This window comes from Dipodomys ordii, unplaced genomic scaffold (genome assembly GCF_000151885.1).
Source record: "Dipodomys ordii isolate 6190 unplaced genomic scaffold, Dord_2.0 Scaffold8, whole genome shotgun sequence".
In the NCBI taxonomy this organism is placed as follows: Eukaryota; Metazoa; Chordata; class Mammalia; order Rodentia; family Heteromyidae; genus Dipodomys; species Dipodomys ordii.
In genome coordinates this window covers 19,524,375-19,536,701 of record NW_012267224.1, presented here as the reverse complement: position 1 = coordinate 19,536,701, position 12,327 = coordinate 19,524,375, and the positions used below count along the sequence as shown (strand labels likewise).

General features: G+C 45.4%; 1 protein-coding gene across 7 annotated transcripts in view; it reads left to right on the top strand.

The window, feature by feature from the left end:
- The window catches only part of Apbb2 (amyloid beta (A4) precursor protein-binding, family B, member 2), a 278,787-nt gene that overhangs the window by 205,580 nt on the left and 60,880 nt on the right, over positions 1-12,327 (top strand). The window lies entirely within an intron of this gene.

Genomic DNA, 12,327 nt, shown 5'->3' with positions numbered 1-12,327 from the left:
ACTGCATTGACCCAAGTTTCCAGAGGTGGCATCTTGTGTACAGAGTCCAAACTTAGATTCAAAGTAAACCTAGAAACTCTGTGGTCAAATTTTCTCTTCCCCTTGGGAGAGTTAACTGGTCATCCTGGGTTGTTGTTTTTTTTTGGGGGGAGGGGTTGTTTGTTGTTTAGCTTTTTGTTTGTAGGTTGTTCAGTTGTTTTGGATTTGTTTTTGTTTGTTTGTTTTTTTTGAGACGAGATCTCACTTTGTAGCTTAGACTGGTTCAGACTTGCAATCTTTCTGTCTAAGCTTGCCAAGCACTAGGATTACAAATGTGTGACACCATGCCTGGCTTACAGATCATCACTTTAGCCTTTGCCCCAAGGATGAAGAACTCACATTCTCGTGGTGGGATTCCTTGGTTTATCTCTTTCCAGCAGAGCTCAGCGGTGCTGCTCTCCAGATTCCCCAAGAATTCCAGCGCCTCTGCCACTGGCTTGAGGCTCTGTGTGGGCAACTTCTGGTTGACATTCCACACTCTTAGACTCTAAGAGGCCCTTTCCATTTTTCTTTGAGGAACTGTGACTCTACCTTCTTTGTGATTTATAGGGCTTATGTTGCTTCACCTATACTTGATTTTCCTCTGAAATCTCTGACTTTTTTTTTTTTTGGGTGGTTGTTGTTGTTGGTTGTGGTACTTGAATTCAGGGCCTGGGCACTGTCCCTCAGTTCTTTTGCTCAAGGTTAGTGCTGTACCACTTCAAGCCACAGCACCACTTCTGGTTCTCTGATGGTTAATTGGAGATGAGTCTCATAGACTTTCCTACCTGGGCTGGCTTTGAACTGTGATCCTTGGATCTCAGCCTCCTGAGTGGCTAGGATTTCTTTAAAAGGTTGTATTGGAAAATTGCAAGTGCTGGCTATGTGAGTATGGTACTTTCCTAGGTGTTGTGGAATATGAACTACGTATACATATATGTATATACACCTGAAGCTCTTGACTTCAAGTGGCACGTGAGGAAGCCATTTGTAGGTGATAAGGGCAGGTGAGACTAGCCTGGGTCATGACCTCCCCTTGGGAAGATAAGTTCTCTTGGATGGACCTCTTTCATCAAACAAAGAAGGCAAGAAAATTTCAGCTCTAGGAACAGGTTCCAAGGCCAGCCCAGAGCAGCAGCCCCTCCTTGTGTGAGGAACGAGGCAAGGGGGATGTATGTGTGTCTCACCTGGAGCTGGAGAAAAGCTCTACAAAGTCTCCAACAGGTGTACTGGGACTAGTGTTCACTCTTCACCTTCTTGTGAGAAGACGCAAGAGGATAGGTTCTGTCCTTCTGTCCATCTGTCTTCAAGTCAAGCCTGACATACAGACATCTTTTATTCTAATCTAGTGCTGAAATAGCTTCTTTTTTCTACTCCCTCACCACCACACACACCTTTTTTTTTTGGTGCCATTCCTGGGGCTTGAACTCAGGACCTGGTTGCTGTCCTTTAGCTTTTGTATTCAAGGCTAGCACTCTACCACTGGAGCCACAGCTCCACTTGCAGCTTTTTGAGTAGTTCCTTGGAGATAAAGTCTCAGGGATAGATTTTCCTTCCAGAGCTGGCTTCAAACCATGATCCCCAGGTCTCAGCCACCAGTGCCCAGCTCCATCCCCATTTTTTAAAGACAGAATTTTTCTATGTAGCCCAGGCTGACTTCCATCTGATAATTCTCCTGCCTCAGCCTCCCAAGAGCTGGGATTACAGGTGTGCACTACCATCCTCTGCTTAAATGGTGTCCTTAACATCTCATCTCCATATACATATGTTCCTACCCTAAGAACTCTGTGTCTGAATTTAGGCAAATTCTTTAGAACAACTTCTTAAAACTCTTTGTTCTTGAGTTGAGCTGGCCTCACTGTCTTGGCAAAGTGATTCCTCCCTGGCAGGAGGAATCTGTGATAATTCCTCTTTGTAAGACATGGTGCCTGCGACTAGGGGCCTTTCTGTAAGGTGTTGATAGAGATAAAGAGTCCTTTCCAGCTAGTCTTCAACTTATAGATGGCCCCCGGGGGTCTGCCACACCCACACGCAGCGCACAGCACACACTCATTCTTGTTATCAGCCACTCTGAGAATGCTCTGTGGACTCGAGTTTACTCATCTGTGAAATGAGGTGTTCAGGTCCAGGGTCCCCAGAGTCCTCCGTGCCATGGTTAAATGCCTTTCCTGGGTAAGGAGCCACAAGCCTTTTAGTCATCAGCTTTTAGAGTCCAAATATCACCGATGCTCTTTAGGGCCAGTAACAGCCGTGCTTTTAATTGAGGTCTTCATAGGTCTTCACATACTGTGAACTCATTGAGTTCATGGCAAAAAGTTGCAGATTTCTCATTTCTTGCTGAGTAGTGCAATAAAAACCTTTCTTAAATACCAACAATAAAAATCAAATGAGTCCTGGTGCTAATGATGAGAGCTAACTCTGTACTGCATCCTGGGGGCTGTTGTAAGCCTGGCTGCGTGTGCCCGGCCCCTTGTAGCCCTCGCAGTGAAATGCACAAATGGAATACAAGTACATCAGGTGAAACTACTTCCTGTGGAGGAAGGCAGCAAGGAAGAGTTAGGGAGTTTGGAAAGCGGGAAACACCGCTCCATAAATAGTGCAGGCCACCGGAGGTGACAGGAGTAGATGAGCCAGGCAGCGGGGAAGTTTGCAGGGCTGCCTGTGACTCACACATGGACCTCATACAAGAGGGGCCAGCCTGGAGCCCAGTGAGTGCTAGAGTGGACAGCAAGAGGACCACGCATTTGAGAAACATCCAAAGCGATCTTTTAGCCCAGACCCCTTCTCCTTTGTCTCTTCTCAGTCTTCCCCTCTCATTGTAAATCTGTGAGCGTGTAGATCCATAAATCAGATGACACCCTAACGGTCACCAGGGCGAAAGCCCAAGGACCCATGGTTCCTAGAAATGGTGAAGAGCCCCTCCCTACGCTAACAGAGATGCTGAAAGCTTGACGCAGTTAAGTGTCCTGCCTTCCCTCATGCCCCACGTCTTTGCCCTTGTTGGTTCTTGTCAAGTGACTTCTCAACCCTGCGTATGAGGAAACTGAGTTAAGCAGCCCCCTTGGTCTCCTTGCTTAATATCTCATTGATTCGCTGACACTAACACATGGCTATCAGCACTGTAACTCACTCCTGAAAGTCTAGCCTCGCATACTTTTTTTTTGGTAAGACACATCATGGTCTTCTTGCACTTTGGAGCACTTTAGCACTGTTCCTGGGGCCATCTTGAATCACAGGCTCATCACCAAAAAGCACAAATGGGAAGGACGTGGCACCAAGTTAGACGGAGGAAAGGGCAGGTGTTTAAAGTAGAGGAGCTGGAACTCCTTGTTTGCGCATCACTTTGTTCCACCTCGGCTGTTCCTGGGGACTTTGCCCAGGTTTGAAGTAAGCAAACGTGAAGCCAAGGACATGGTGCACCCACTGCACTAGCACTTGAGCTGTGCAGAGGAAAGACTCTGTTCCAGCCTCAGTGGCACTATAGGTGATAGAGACCTTGCTCTACTGAGAAAGTTCCGAATGGCATCAGGTCCTGCCTAGTGAGTTCACTGATGACAAACTGTCGTTCAAAATGATAGCCTTACTCAGTGCCCATGATGGCTCAGGCAATTGAGATATGAGGATCACAATTTGAAGCCAGACTGGGCAAAACATTTCACAGGACTACTTCTCCAATTAACCAGCAAAAATGCCATTCTGGAGGCATGGCTCCAAGGACAGAGCCCCAGCCATGAGCAAATAAACCCCATAAGAGTGGGGACGTCCTGGGCTGGGAAGGTGGCTCAGTGGTAGAGCGCTTGCCTTGTATGCATGAGGCCTTGGGTTCAATTCCTCAGCACCACATAAGCAGAAAAAAAAAAGCCGGAAGTGGCGCTGTGGCTCAAGTGGTAGAGCGCTAGCCTTGAGCTGAAGAGCTGAGGGATAGCGCCCAGGCCCAGAGTTCAGGCCCCATGACCGGACCAAAAAAAAAACAACAAAAAACAAAAAAAACGTAGGGAAGTCCTGAATTCAAGCCCTGGAACTTGGCGGGGGAGGGAGAGCGAATGAGTCTCATACAAGTATTGCCTTTTTCCGTACTGTGAGTACACTTTGTTAGTGTTGTTTAAGCTTGAACTTCCCTGTTTGCCTAGGGACTCTCGGGTCTGACCACCCCCTTCTTCTCTAGACTGGGGGAGACAGCAGGCTCGTTCTGCTCCTTTCTCAGGCTCAGCATCTGCCCTGGAGCTCCCATGGCCATATTGCTTTTCCTAGCAAAATGAAGTGTTCCACTTTACGTGGCGCATTTCAGACATACATTATGGTTTTACTCTATGCTTACTCCACAAATAGCGCTTCCTAGCTTCGCTGCAGCAGAAACATAATCTGTAGCGTAAATCAGCCATTCGGGCCTGAGAACTTATCTCCGTCTTTTCCAAGACTCCTGCAGTGGAAAGCTAAAATACCGCTCACACTTGCGGGGAGTAAGCATGTTTTCCCAGGCAAGCAGACATCTGCTGCATATGGGCAGGAATAGAAGCAGCACAATGCCAGCCCAGCCTCTCAGCCTCTGCTTCCCTGTGCTCTTGCTCAAGGTCTGGGAGGGTAGGACGAGAATCTGATGTTCACAGCACCAGCTCAGCTGGTGGATCGAGCATCTCTAGCAGAATATTTGGGTAAAGTTCTCTTTTATGGAACACATGCACTACCACCATGGCTACTGTCAGAATGTGACTTGCAGAGATGCTTTGTGTAAGTAACTTACAGCTGTCCTTCTGGGCCTCATAAATCTGACTGCCAGGTGTTGGTGTTTAAGAAGTCTCTCTAGGGATGGGGGGAGGATAATAGCTCAGCAATAGAGTGAATTCATTCCCCAACCCTGAAAAATAAAAAGGGGGTCTCCATCCCATACCCTCTGCCATAAGGGCCATAACTTTGTATATTAGAAATAACACCTTGCAGGAGCTTTTGGATTTTTAAACAGTTCAAGAAAGTATTGCTGACTTCTATTCCTGAGTCGAATTACTGGGACAAGTGCAGGAATAGTGCAGATGGAACTTGTTTTTTTTTTGTTGTTGTTGTTGTTTTTGTTTTTTTGTTTTTGGGTCCGGTTGTGGGGCCTGAACTCTGGGTCTGGGCGCTGTCCCTCAGTTCTTCAGCTCAAGGCTAGCGCTCTACCACTTGAGCCACATCACCACTTCCGGCTTTTTTCTTTTTGCTTATGTGGTGCTGAGGAGTCGAACCCAGGGCCTCAGGCATGCAAGGCAAGCGCTCTACCACTGAGCCACCTTCCCAGCCCCTGCGGATGGAACTTGTCATACTTCACAGTGAGCTTGCTCTTGACCTGAGGCACCTTACAGCATGAGCGTCTTAGCATCGGGAGCTTGAGGTGGTATTGGGACAGAGGGACAAAGGAGGTGGTACAGAGTTGTCCAGATCTCCTGTCTCCTAAAAAGGAGCTTAGTGCAGAGCTGTGCTTGTGTGTGGCTCAGCTCTAGGACAGTGTCTTGATCTAGCAGGGTGCTGTGTACTAGGAGTCAGCTAGAGCCCAAAGACAAAGATCACAATCCAGCAGGAGCTCCGGATGCTCTTCTCGCTAGGTGTGTCAGGACCTTTGAGTGTTGGCTTCTGTCCTCAGGCCTATTTTGAGATCCCTGCCCACTATGTAAATTATTCTTCACCAAGACAGCCCTAATAAATGGTCACTGATGGTATTCTTCATACAGACCTGTAAATTTATCTCCAAATATGCACTCACACACACACACACACACACACACACACACACACATGATTTGTGCTATGACATTTTGGAAACATTGGACTGCATCTCTCAATCCAACTTCTACTCAAATTTTCCATTGATTAAAAAAAAATAGGCTTTCTAATATCAGCCTGGTTCTCAGGCTACAAGTGATGAATACACTGAATGATGCTGCTACTAAATCACAACCCATGGCTCCGGCATGTATGGGAGATTTTCCAAGATTCAGTCCATTGAGTTGTTGGCTCAGGCCCCTCTGCTTGTGTCTCTGTTTCTCAGCTTGCAGTGGACTGGCGAGTATATGAAACAGAGAGGGATTGCTACAGGGAGCAGATCCTCTTGCTAGTCAACCCTGGAGTCAGATTAGACTGAAGCTTGCTTTCTCTTTGTAAATTACTAAGTTGGCATTCTGCTTTCATTTTTAAATTTGTATAACTGGCTCATGGTGCAGTGATGATTCAGGTCACTTAGCAGATTAGCATGAGGCTCTGTGGGCCAGGCATTGTAAGTGATTTGTTGGCAGAGGTGAACCAGGCTGGGAGCTACCAGCCAATAATGTACCAGCCAGTAGTGGGCAAGCAGACCGATATTCTAACTGCAGACCCCTGCTTAGTGCCTGACACATAATAATAGCTCGTGGCTATTATTATGACCAGCTTCTTCCTCATAGGAAGGGTGGTCAGATATTAGCATAGTGTGAACTTTTCTAGTAGGACTCTCTTACTTGGAAAACTGGGAAGTGGAAAGTTCAAGTAAATGGCACCAGTGAACCCAGTGCCCCAAAAGGTCATGCGTCTTGTTTTCTGCCCAGATGCTCAGTGTGTAGCAGACCGTTTAAGAAACAGCAAGAATGGTGATGCACTCCAGGGAGCCTGAACAGAAATGCCTTCTGGGTCTTCCCTGCCCTCTAAAGTCATGCCTATGCTGAATAATTCACCAGGCTGATTCCTTGCTTCCTTCTGGATGGAGAACTAGGTCACACTCCACTCCAGGGATGCCCCAGACACCTGTCCTGGAAGAACCCACTGCATCTTGGAATTGGAAAGCATTTTATTCTTTCAAAGAAGTGCAGTAAAACCTGTTTGAAGCCATGCATAATGGCAGCAACTCTGCTCCCAGCACAAGCTTGTGCTCCTTGGTCCCCCATAATTCCTACCAAGCTGTGGATTCCCATCTTTTCTGTCTACCCATCATCACAAGCCTCTAAGGAGGGACTGTGTGTGTGACACATTCCTATGTCTCCGGGAATACAATCGGTACTTAATCACAGTATTCACTCACTGACGCAAATACTCAGTTGTCACTGCACAGCTCAATAATTGGGTTCAAATGGTCATTCCTACACTCATAACATTACACCAAATTTTAGCTTTTCCACATGCACTTGTTCTTGTTTTTAAGTATGTATAACATAGTGTTTCCATCCATTCTGGCATCATTTACATTTGTGTCGCTCTCCCTTAGCTAAGAAGGTAGACCACGCTGGAGGCATGGAATAGACAGAATATGCAGCTCCATGGACATTAGCCACGGGGGGTTCTGCTCTCGAGCGCCAGGTCCATAGTCTTGTCCTGCCTTAACTTCCCATCTACCTGGTGGTGTAGGGACAAGGTCCCTTGCAGTAGCTTCATCTCGATTGTCTCCATGAACATTCCTGACAGTGATTTAGAAATTCAGCTGGGGAAGGAGAAATGGAATTTAGGGAAAGTGAGGGATTAAATGGTAGAATCTTCTAGATCCACAGAGAAGAGGATCAAGTCAACATCTGTTGAGTTCCTACAGTATGCCAGCCATTTGCCCATATCATTTCTCTAGAATCTCCTCACATCTCTGAGAGCTTAGTAATATTATCATTTATCAACCAAGTAGATGTAGAATCCTGAAGGCTGAGCACCTGCTGATTGGAATAGAAGAACTGGAACTCAAGACTTTGTGTCCATAGAAACAAAGGCTTTACATTGTGTTCTGTACCACTCTTCATGTCTTTGGAGAACATTCTCTTGTAGGCAACCGTCTATCTTAGTATAGGACTCTGAGAGAGAAGTTAACATTGGGGTGACTGTTCCAGTTATAATGAAACAATTTGGTTCTGAGTAGATGAGGGGCAAGGAGAAAAATAATAGGAGAGAAGGAAGCCCGGGTCCAGAGCTAAGTCCTTCCTAATTTATCTACAAATTCCCATAATAACTAACAAACCCAACAGGAGCATCTCCAAACACTAATCCTCACAGTATTTGATTTGTGTTGGGAGACCGATGTTTTAGTTGCCACATTTTACAAATGAGAAAACGGAGGCCCGGTCATTAGTTTGCCCAGGATCACAGATGTGAAGTGGCAGTCCTGGAATGTGAACCCACATTTTACATTCAGGGCCTGCCTGTCTTAGGAAGAGTGTAGTTTTAGACAAATAAATGGGTTTCTGTGTTTTATCAAAGGTGGTTATTCACACACATTATAGTCTACTATAATCTATCTCCATGTGCTAGTTTGACTGAGAAATCTTTAAAATCCATGAATGGGAAAGAATAAGTATTTATAAAGGTAGTGATAAAAATGTGTAGTGAATTCTAGCTACATCACAGCCAGTACGCTAAGCACTTTACCTTTATTACTTTGTGGAATACTCACAGTACTATACAATGTGGGCATTTGCTTTTACATGTGAAAAAACCAAACCCAAAGGTTCCTGCTCATAAACTACAAGTTGAAACTTGAATCCCAGAGACACTCAATTGTACCATCCCAACCCTGAGATATTATATTTCTTTTTGCCTTTGTGGATTAAGAGTTATTAGGGAATGGGCATCAGTGAAAGTGCATGTGCTATTTTTTTTCAAGGTTTAAAGAAGATAGGCCGATGATTTGAGTAAATGGTTCTAGTTCCTCTCTCACCCTAAAAATAGTATCTGTTACCATAGCAGCTAATTATGTTAAGTGTCTTTGTCCTGCATTTAAGGAAAGGATAAGATGTTATAAACTTTCCTTGCCGCATGGGGGCAGCACTGAACAGTGCCCGTTGCTCTGTAAAACTCTGGGAGGGAGCCCTGATCTTTTTTCTTTTTGCTCAAGGCTAACGCTCTACCACTTGAGCCACAGTTCCATTCTGTTTTTTTTTTTTTTTTCTTTCAGTTGTGGAGCTTGAACCCTGGGCCTGGGCGCTGTCCCTCAGCTCTTCATCTCAAGGCTAGTGCTCTACCACTTGAGCCACAGTGCCACTTCCTGTTTTCTGTTGGTTAATTGGAGATAAGAGTCTCACAAACTTTCCTGCCTGGGCTGGCTTTGAACTGTGATCCTTAGATCTCAGCCTCCTGAGTAGCTAGGATTATAGGCACCACTGGCACCCAGCTTCTGTCCTTTTTCTTTAGTCATGTGGATTGGTGGTACCCTTTTCAGAACCAAAACTGAATTAAAACACAGGTAGGATTGCATAGGGAAAATAATTTTAAATGAATTTGTCATCATCCTAACTATATATTTGGGCTTTCTCCCTATTTTAGCAGCACAACAAAAGGGTTTTCTAAATGTGTTGTGGTAGGCTAGGTGATTCCTATTTCTTAGCCAAGAAGGATATGCTTGGGTTTACTGAGATGGTTTAGATAGAAATCCATGTGTTCTTAGACTCAAGGGACAAAAAGCAGCCTGTGTTCTTTAACCTTTCTTATTAATGAACTCTCTTGAGTATTCACAAGTTGGAGACTTTATTAGTAGGCAGCTTAAATATGTTGGGAAAATGTGTGCCTGGTATCTTGGATTTGGTTTTGGTTTTGGCTTCCAATTTTTTAAGGCAAGGAAGGTAAGGTCTTGCTTTTAACCCAAGTTGGCATCAAACTCATGATCCTCCTCCTTCAGCCTCTTGTATGCTGACACATCCAGCTTGGCTTCTGGTTTTAAGAGTCTGTAACCATCCTACAATAGCACTGGTGCGCTGGGATGCCCATTACAGGACACCAGTGCTATTCCTAAGCTGTCTGCTGAGAGCAACTCCTGGTCATCTTGAACCCTTTTTTTCTATTAAACTGATCATCACAATGCCTCTGTCTGAGCCTTAGTTTCTACGCCAGAGGCTAAGTTCACTAGGATGTTGACTATGGTGAATTCATAATTTATAGTCCTACCCAGAGCACTTCAGAGAGCAAAGGAAAGGCTACTGTTAATTTTGCCAGAGTAATGAGCATAAGACAGAAACACCGAGGAGACACTGGGTCATGGGGTTGCTCTGATAACACGTCTTCTTCCTCTGTCACTTTCTCCTTTTGGTGACTTAAGATTTTACATGGCACTGTCTATGTTTGCTCTTTCACTCAGCAAGTGTCCATTGAATGTTTTCTGTATGCTTAGCTCTCTACCGCGTTTTCCTCATGAAACCCTGTGAGGTAACTGATGCTATGCATATTCCCATTTTTACAAATTAACAAACCTGGAGTGTAGTAAATGACTTGCCCAGGGGCACCATATCTATTAAACTTGCCTAAAGCTGTTCTCCACGTTGTCCCACCCAGAGCAATAAATAGCACTGTTGCAGTCTATGACTTCTTTGGGGAACCTGACTCCACGTGACACTGCCCCTTCCATAAGAGCTTAGACACCAGAAGCCAAACCACCTGCACTGGAATCTCAGCTTTGTGCTGCACTCACTTTCCTGGTCTATGATATGAGTGGGGACCATCCTGGAGGGTGGAGGTGAGAATAAGTGAAAGTGAGTTACAGTGGCCTGCGCAAAACACCTCGTTTGCTCTCTCAGATGATACAACTCTGCTCTGCCTCCTTCTGCTAGTAAGAGCAGAAGTAGATAATAAGTGACTGTTCTCCAAACCAAGAGTCCAGCTGTTTTGTTTTGGGTTTTTTGTTTTGTTTTGTTTTTTGAGGTAGAAGGGTCATAACAAGATCAAAATGGCAGTCTAAGGGGTTCGATTGCGACATTGTGATTTTACTGACAAAAGTCTTTGCTGAGAACTAACGTGAATGGTCAGTGAGCTGTAGTAGCTCCGTGGAGAAATAGCTGGAACTGAGTGCATCTTAATAAAGCAGTCCCAATATTCAGTGCTGTGTGCCTGTCCACTGGAGAAGCACAGTGTGGTCTGGGAGCTGAGGAAGCCGAGCTGAAGGAGGAGCTAGCAGAGAAGCATCTTAGCTGCTGATCATGGGCTGACCCTGCATGGATCACAAGCCAGCTCGTGCCTGCTCCACACTACCAGTCTCTGCAGTAAGCTTTCCTGCAGCATATCCACCAGTGCACAAAAACAGGGAAGGGCTCTCCCATACCTTTCTCCAGGAGACAGGCTGCCAAGGGCTTTGGGGGCCCCTTCAGTGGCAGCTGAGGCTTACATACTGTGTGCTCAGCCTTCCCCTCTGGGACACCAGTATAGTATGTAGTTTGTTGAATGGGCGGTTTTTGGTGGATCCTCTTCACCCATCCTGAGGAAAAAGGAAGGGGGTGTCTGATCTGGTCATGGTGGTTGAGATGAGAAGACTGATCTAAACTCAGTGATGGTCACATGAGGACAAATTACTGCCAGTTTTGCATTTTCCTTTTTGAAGTTCTCTCTGGAAAACTACCAAGGAAGAGTGTGGCTGCTTGTCAGCCCCTCCTGGCCTGGAAGGATGGTCTCTTCAGATAATGCATAGTTTGGAAGGGACCTCGGAACACAGGGAGGGATGAGGGCCCTTAGCTCAGACAGTCCTGCGGTCAGCAGCCCTGCTGATAGAAGCTGGGAGCAAATCACTCACTCACACTGGGCAGTTTGCTCTGTACATCCTTCATAAAGGATGACTTGATCAAATAAAGTCATAAAGGATGACTTGATCATTGGGGCTGGGAAGGTGGCTCAGTGGTAGAGCACTTGCCTTGCATGCTCGAGGCCCTGGGTTCGATTCCTCAGTATCACATTAAAAAAAAGCTGGAAGTGGCGCTGTGGCTCAAGCGGTAGAGCACTAGCCTTGAGCTGAAGAGCTGAGGGACAGCGCCCAGGCCCAGAGTTCAGGCCCTACAACCAGAACACTCCCCCCCCCCAAAAAAAAGATAAAATAAGCAGGTAATATTTTTTTAATTAAGAGGAATACAAAATGAATATATGAACCTTTGAAAGGGGGCATGACCACAAAGAAAATACCTGAACTTGAATGATAGAAAAGTGAATGGGACTCGGGCTTTAAGAAATCTTATGGCTCTATAGGCAAGCATTTCACGGTCTGATACAAAATTTGTCCTCAAAATTCCTTTTTACCCAGGAAGCATGTCCCCCCTCCCCATGTTTTCCCCTATTTCTGGGTATCAGACATTGTGTTCTTAGAAACAAGTGTTGGAGGTGGAGGTGTGGCTCAAGTGGCAGGGTACCAGCCTTGAGTGAAAAAAACCAAGCAAGAGTACAAGGCCCTAAGCTCAAACAGCACAATTCCCTCTTCTATTTTCTTTTCCTGGGTGTTTAATAATAATAGATCTCATGGAGTTATGTTTCTTATGTTTAAAACAAACAAAACCTACCTTAACGTAGATCATGGAAACTCAGCAGTTCTTGTGCCCATTCATTTTCCCCATAATTTGCACTTCTAATAATTTGTTTTAGGAAACA